This window comes from Rana temporaria, chromosome 2 (assembly GCF_905171775.1).
Source record: "Rana temporaria chromosome 2, aRanTem1.1, whole genome shotgun sequence".
NCBI classification, from domain to species: Eukaryota; Metazoa; Chordata; class Amphibia; order Anura; family Ranidae; genus Rana; species Rana temporaria.
In genome coordinates this window covers 500,719,185-500,727,464 of record NC_053490.1, presented here as the reverse complement: position 1 = coordinate 500,727,464, position 8,280 = coordinate 500,719,185, and the positions used below count along the sequence as shown (strand labels likewise).

The window sequence follows — 8,280 nt, the reverse complement described above, 5'->3', positions numbered from 1 at the left end:
GATGAAGGCGGGAGGGGGGAGGGACATCCCCTCCTGTCGCCTATAAGAAAGATCAAGCGGCAGAACTGCCGCTATGATCATTCTTATGGTGCGCAGAATCGCCGGCTGAAAAAAAAGGATATCTGAATGATGCCTGCAGCTGTGACGGCGTGCGGTGTTGAGGTAGTTAAAGAGCCAGTACGATCACTGGCAGGTGTCCCTGTTACCATGGCAACTCATCCACAATCCAACATTGTTTCTTCATTTATTGATTGATGGATTGTGGGTGGGCTGCAAATAAATCTGTACAATTATAAATTCGGACAGAATATTCAGATATGTAGGATATCCATATCATGCCAAGCTGTCATATGTTGACACTGGTGGTAAGCATACATCAACCTTGTTGAGTGCCTTGAGGGATGGTGTCTTAACCTGGAAAGCCCTGTCCCCATATTAGCAACACTGTGGGGGTGGGGCGAAGTATATTACCCAAAGTACTAGGGCTAAAATGAATCTGCATAGAGAAAAAATTGTCTGTGCTGACTGTATTAGAACTTGTAGGCGGTAATGGCTTGCCTATACAGGTACTGTATGAGCACCCGTCAGCCAATAGGCATTCAGTTGCCATTCAGTTGCCATGTGTTTCTGAGCAGAGCCTAGCAACAGAAATTGATTGGACACTCAAGAAAATGCGGTTACAGTCACATGACTGCAGGCAACCCATACAAGCTTGGCATGCCATGACAGTTGTAACAGTTGGCGTTGGCTTTGGAGGAGGCGAGACGCGTTGGACCAAGCTGCCTTGAGGAAGAGGTAATAAGACTGATAGGGACTGATAGGGATGGCAGGGCCTACACACTTCAATCTAATAGCTTCATATTCAACATCACAAACCTTTCTTATAGGTCTGTCTGCATTTTTATTGTAAGCATAACAATTTTTATTTCCATTTATTAACCAAAATCCAACTTTTAATTATTATTAATACTGTAATTTATATGAACATCAAAAACCCACTACACCCGTCTGTGGTGAATTACAAGTAGATGCTCTTTGGCGCTCCTCTGATTTAGTATCACTTTGTTGTCACCAGGTTTCTTAGCTAAACTTCCACAACTACCAAAGACCATCTCTGTGGCCATTGAGGATACAAGAATCACTAAAGCTCATGTAAGAATCTCAATGTTTATTCTTAAGAGGTTATAATTCTGCAGTTCTATGAAATATTTAGCTAACTATTCAGCTTTAATTAGCATATTGGAGGATGATTTGTGGACCTAAATGTCAGAAATGAGGGGCCCCCAGAGTTTTGGTGTTTTCCTCCCTGTCATCTGCTTGACCCTAAGAGCTGGAAGACAGTATGGCCGCTTAGGAGACAGTATGGCCGCTTAGGAGACAGTATGGCCACTTAGGAGACAGTATGGCCACTTAGGAGACAGTATGGCCGCTTAGGAGACAGTATGGCCACTTAGGAGACAGTATGGCCGCTTAGGAGACAGTATGGCCACTTAGGAGACAGTATGGCCGCTTAGGAGACAGTATGGCCCCTTAGGAGACAGTATGGCCGCTTAGGAGACAGTATGGCCGCTTAGGAGACAGTATGGCCACTTAGGAGACAGTATGGCCGCTTAGGAGACAGTATGGCCCCTTAGGAGACAGTATGGCCGCTTAGGAGACAGTATGGCCGCTTAGGAGACAGTATGGCCGCTTAGGAGACAGTATGGCCGCTTAGGAGACAGTATGGCCGCTTAGGAGACAGTATGGCCGCTTAGGAGACAGTATGGCCGCTTAGGAGACAGTATGGTCGCTTAGGAGACAGTATGGCCGCTTAGGAGACAGTATGGCCGCTTAGGAGACAGTATGGCCGCTTAGGAGACAGTATGGCCGCTTAGGAGACAGTATGGCCGCTTAGGAGACAGTATGGCCGCTTAGGAGACAGTATGGCCTCTTAGGAGACAGTATGGCCACTTAGGAGACCGTATGGCCACTTAGGAGACAGTATGGCCACTTAGGAGACAGTATGGCCACTTAGGAGACAGTATGGCCACTTAGGAGACAGCAGACCCAATTCTCTAAGCTGTAAAGATTGTGCTATTTGCCATAATGGTCCTTATTTTTAACGACACGATTGCTGCTCCCATTCACTGTCATTGCTGGAAATACTGATCCTTCTAGCCTAATGAATTTAGGCCACTGTGGGTTTTCAGCATGAGGTCAGGCAGTTGCCAAGTGACCAACTGTCAGATTTCAGATGACCCCCTAGCTTCTAACTCCTAGGGACATCATCAGACATTAGTGTGCAGTAAAACCTTGGTTTGCGAGCATAAGGCTGGGTTCACACTACGGTTTTCCCGTCCGTCAGCCGCATACGATTTATATGGAAAACCGTATGCGGCTGAAACGGACGGGAACGTATGGAACCGCACACATGTGCGTTTTCCATTAACATTAATGTTAAAGGAAAACGTATGCGTTTGCCATACTGTTTTAAAAACGACCGCAAAACCGTGGTTGAACACGGTTTTGCGGACGTTTAAAAAACGTTTTGCCAGCAAATCGTACGCACCCGGATGCATCTGAGTGCATACGATTTGCAATGCATTCTCTATCTATACGTTTTCCCGTCCGGGCCCGTACGTTTTCAATACTGAAATCGTATGCGGCTGACGGACGGGAAAACCGTAGTGTGAACCCAGCCTAATTCGTTCCAGAAACATGCTTGTAATCCAAAGCGCTTGTATATCAAAGCATTTTTTTAACAGGGTATAAAAAAGAAGAGAGGCACGTCTAAGTGTAGCAATAAGTTGCTAAATGTTGTACCTTCATTAACCACTTAAGCCCCGGACCTTTAGGCAGCTAAATGCCCAGGCCAGGTTTTGTGATTCGGCACTGCGTCGCTTTAACAGACAATTGCGTGGTCGTGCGACGTGGCTCCCAAACAAAATTGGCGTCTTTTTTCCCCCCACAAATAGAGCTTTCTTTTGGTGGTATTTGATCACCTCTGTGTTTTTTTTTTTGCGCTATAAACAAAAATAGAGCGACAATTTTGAAAAAAAATCAATATTTTTTACTTTTTGCTATAATAAATATCCCCCAAAAACATATATCATTTTCTTTTCCTCAGTTTAGGCCGATACGTATTCTTCTACCTATTTTTGGCAAAAAAAATCGCAATAAGCGTTTATCGATTGGTTTGCGCAGAATTTATAGCGTTTACAAAATAGGGGATAGTTTTATTATTTATTTTTTTACTACTAATGGCGGCGATCAGCGATTTTTTTTTGTGACTGCGACATTATGGCGGACACTTCGGACAATTTTGACACATTTTTGGGACCATTGTCATTTTCACAGCAAAAAATGCATTTAAATTGCATTGTTTATTGTGAAAATGACAGTTGCAGTTTGGGAGTTAACCACAGGGGGCGCTGAAGGAGTTAGGGTTCACCTAGTGTGTGTTTACAACTGTAGGGGGGTGTGGCTGTAGGTTTGACGTCATCGATCGAGTCTCCCTATAAAAGGGATGACCCGATCGATGCAGCCGCCACAGTGAAGCACGGGGAAGCCGTGTTTACATACGGCTCTCCCCGTTCTTCAGCTTCGGGGAGCGATCGCGAGGGGGCGGCTAGAAACGAATAGCCGCGATATTGTCCAGGATCGCTCCCCGCGACTGCCGCATGTACCAGGAGGGTCCCGATCGGACCCCCGACCCGCGGAAAGGCAGGGACGTACATGTACGCCCATATGTCTGTACCTGCCATTTTGTGGACGTATATGTACATGCGTTGGGCGTTAACCAGTTAAATGTAACCATATTGCTACACTTAGAGGCTCCTCTCTTCTTTTTAATATACAGTTGTGACATGACGCTACTTGTATATCAAGACATCGCTTGTATATCAAGTCAAAATTTAATAAAACATTTTTCTTGTCTTGCAAAACGCTCTCAAACCAAGTTACTCTCAAACCAAGGTTTTACTGTAAGTTCAATTAAACTAAGTGACCTCCTTAGAGCCTGCTCACACCAGATGCATTGCACTACACTGTGCACCATTTACCAACACAAAAAGTCTTGTTCCTTATCATAAGCAGTTTCCACCACAGCTCTGCTGCCAAAAAAACTGAATCAAATGTCACTTTGCGGCATTTTAATGAAGTTAAAGAAAAAAAAAAACAGACAAAACTTTATTACAGGGTTTACAGAATATCAACACTGATGCATTCACATTGCACACCATCAACAGTGTGTGTGGTAGTGTGCCCAAATCGATGCCCCGCCCCCTCCAGCCCACCTTCCAATCAGAGTAATGCTAATGGTTCTAATCAGAGCTTTTTTTCTCAGAAAATAGGTGCAGGAACTCAACCACGACCCCATTCAGATTTCACAAACAGTAGAAGGGTCTTAAAGGGGCATTAAATACCAGGATTGCATTACATGCAGAATGCAGAGTTCAGGGGGGTTACACACAGAGTGCAGAGCTGTCACTTGTAAACACAGAGACCAGACTTCTGTGTTTACAAGTGATTGTGGTGAGCAGGCACCAAAGGGCCTGAGCCAGAGGTGGTGGAACCGAGTTCCCCCTGAAAAAAAGGCCTGGTTCTTATGGTTGCCGAGTTGCTTCGGTTGTACTTTGGAGCATATGGGCAGGTGTTGCAGAGTTTAACAAGGTAAATAGTAATAGCCTGACATGAAAATTACTATAATGTTACTAAAGGCCGGTACACACTGCTAAGCATAGGTGTGCGCAGCCTATTGCATTAGGGTGTGCACCCTAAAGCTCAAACATACTACTGATCACTCACGATGAAAGGGAAGGGGCCAGTAAGTTACATATTTACCAGCCCCTTCCCCCACTCATCCTAAAACATCCCTGCAGCAACAGCCAGAGCGAGAGGAGAGTGCAAGGGGAAGGAGTGGGGGAACCTAGGCGGTAGGGGGAATCTGTGCTGCACAGGGTGATTAGGGTGTGCCTGGGCACACCTGGCACACCCTGTGCACACGCCTATGCTGCTAAGAATGCTAAAACACTTTGGGGTTTATTTACTAAAGGCAAATCCACTTTGCACTACAAGTGCCCTGCAAGTGCACTTGGAAGTGGAATTGGAAGTGCAGTCACTGTAGATCTGAGGGGGACATACAAGGAAAAAAAAAACAGCATTTTTGCTGGCACATGATTGGATGATAAAATCAGCAGAGCTTCCACTCATTTCAGATCTTCCCCTCAGATCAACAGTGACTGCACTTCCAAGTGCACTTGTAGTGCAAAGTGGATTTGCCTTTAGTAAATCAACCCCTCTGTCCCTAATATAATAATACTGTGGTGGGTGGGGTGGGATATGTTACTAGAGCTATTGCCAGTGGTGAGGGAATCATGCAATATACTAATTTAGCTCACTGTGAAGTCTACGTTTTTTTCCAGTGCATTCACCTGGAAAAAGGGCACTTGGCCTTCCTGTCACCCATACGAAATGCGAACGAAAATGTGCAGCCGGTGACCCGAAACATCAAAGTGTACAAATCTTTATTTGCCGTATTAGTCATAGCGTCATGTATGACTAAGGCCATCTGGCCGAAACAAGTAAGCCGTTTTGTCCTGTCACCACCTTGTAGCAAATAAAGACTTGTACTCTTGAATGTTCTGGATCGCCAGCTGCCTATTTTCTTTGGCATTCTGTGGAAAAGTGCAGAATGTCTGAAATTTTCTGCGTTGCACTGCACCAGTGATACCTGTCACAGCAATATAAGTCTTTCAAGCCCTCAAATTCCTGGTGCCACAGCTGCTCACGAGTGTGGCACCATGGCAAGATCTACATAGAGGCCAAGATGGCAGCTTCCTCTGCATATAGGATAGGAGGGTTTAGTTCCACTTTAAAGCAGAGTTTTACCCAAAAGTTTAACTTCCGCTTTAAGCACTCCTCGCCCCCTTACATGCCACAATCGGCATGTATTTTTTTTTGGGGGGGGGGGGCTTCGGTAGGAGTGAGACTTCTTGTCCCACTTCTTTCTTCCGCCCAGGGACCGCCTAGGCGACTCCTCCTCTCGCCTTAGATGCCCCCTCCCTCTAGGCCAGTGATGGCAAACCTTGGCACCCCAGATGTTTTGGAACTACATTTCCCATGATGCTCACCTACACTGCAGAGTGCAAGGGCATCATGGGAAATGTTGTTTCAAAACATCTGGGGTGCCAAGGTTCGCCATCACTGCTCTAGGCGATCTTCTGGGACACGTGACAGGTCCCAGGAGATCGCCTGTCCACTCCTAGTGTGCAGCGCGAATCGTGAAGCTGAAAGCTGTCACGGCGGGGTGCCCAGTCTGAATGGAGGCGCCGGCAGAGAGGGAGGAGAGGAGCGACGCTCCGGGCGGCCGCATCGCTGGACTGTGGAACAGGTAAGTGTCCGTTTATTAAAAGTCAGCAGCTAGACTTTTTGTAGCTGCTGACTTTTAATAAACATAACAAGGCTGGAACTCCGCTTTACGCACAGATACTGTATCCAATATGGCGGGCCACCTTTTTCATATGGGATTTGCACCTTATCCTACCAGATTTTAAATGTAGATCCAGATCAGATTTGGTTCAGGGAATGCGGAAATTGCTTTACCAGACAGTAAATGTGCATAAAATGATGGGATTATCAGGCTAACAATCTTCTTTTACAGTTAAAGATGGCTCAACCTAGAAAGAATCGGACGCCTGTCAAGCGTCAGACTCATGGCCGACGGATGACAAGCAGATCTCCTATACAAACACCTTCTAAGCAACGCAGACCTGTCTCCTACATCTTCCGCTTTAGGAAGGTCCGCACAGGTCTTCGCCCCAAGTTTAGAATGTCCACCAAAGCTCGGAGTGCCATGTCCTCATTTGTTAAAAACCTGTGTGACAAGATGATAATTGAAGCAGGAAAACGAATGCAACGAGAACACAGAAAGACAATATTATCAAAGGATATCAAGAGTGCCATAAGCGTTCTGATGCCCAGAACCCTGACCAAGCATGCCTTATCGAAGGGCAACAAAGTGGGCAATTACAACCTGAGAAAGCCACATTAAAAGGCATCACACAGCACCAGAAAATGATATGTAACTCAATAAATATATTACAATCGATCTCAGCTCTCACCTCTTGTGTTATTTGTGACTGCGATGCGCATCTCTGGCACCATTTTTTTTAACCACTTGCTTACTGGGCACATAAACCCCCTTCGTGCCCAGGCGAAATTTCAGCTTCCGGCACTGCGTCGCTTTAACTGACAATTGCGCGGTCGTGCGACGTGGCTCCCAAACAAAATTGACGTCCTTTTTTCCCCACAAACAGAGCTTTCTTTTGGTGGTATTTGATCACCTCTGCGGTTTTTATTTTTTGCGCTATAAACAAAAAAAGAGCGACAATTTAAAAAAATATATATATATTTTTTACTTGTTGCTATAATAAATATCCCATTTTTTTTTTAAACTATTTTTTTTCTCAGTTAAGGCCGATACGTATTTTTCGACATATTTTTGTAAAAAAAAAAAAAAAAATCGCAATAAGCGACTGGTTTGCGCAAAAGTTATAGCGCCTACAAAATGGGGGATAGATTTATGATTTTTTTTTTTTTACTTGTAATGGCGGCGATTTGCGATTTTTTTTTGTCAGGGCAGCGATATTGCGGCGGACGTATCGGACACTTTTGACACAATTTTGGGACCATTCACATTTATACAGCGATCAGTGCTATAAAAATGCACTAATTACTGTATAAATGTGACTGGCAGTGAAGGGGTTAACACTAGGGGGTGAGGAAGGGGTTAAATGTATTCCCTGGGTGTGTTCTTACTGTGTGGGGGGAGGGGGGTGACTGGGGGAGGTGACCGATGCTGTGTCACTATGTACAAGAGACACAGATCGGTCTCCTCTCTCCCTCACAGCACGTGGAGCCTTGTGTTTACACACAGAGCTCCACGTCCTGCTGTGTTACCGACGATCGCGAGTGTCTGGCGGACATCGCGACCGCCAGGCACTCGCATCGGCCCCCGAGCGATGCGCCGGGAACGTTGTTTCCGCGCTGCGCGCCCCCAGCGGCGCGCACAGGGAACAACAACAGCAGGACGTCCAGGGACGTCCACCCGGCACTTGAGAGCCGCGCTGTGGACGTCTTTCGACCATAGCGCGGATCTCAAGTGGTTAAGGGACAACAGGTTTCACCAAGTCTATGCTGATTTGAAGGAAATCTGCACTGAGAGAAAAAAAAAAGAGCCTTTGCTTGGCTCCTATTAAAAATACAAATGACCTGGCTTCAATACTTGGGTCCCTCCTGGCC

At 45.7% G+C, this 8,280-nt stretch overlaps 1 long non-coding RNA gene across 1 annotated transcript; it reads left to right on the top strand.

Annotated features, from left to right (window-relative positions):
• Positions 1–711: 711 nt before the first annotated feature.
• LOC120928693 lies at positions 712–7,087 on the top strand. The gene is made up of 3 exons (XR_005747302.1): positions 712–795; positions 1,076–1,152; positions 6,641–7,087. It is a non-coding gene; the product is annotated as an uncharacterized LOC120928693 (long non-coding RNA).
• Positions 7,088–8,280: the final 1,193 nt, after the last annotated feature.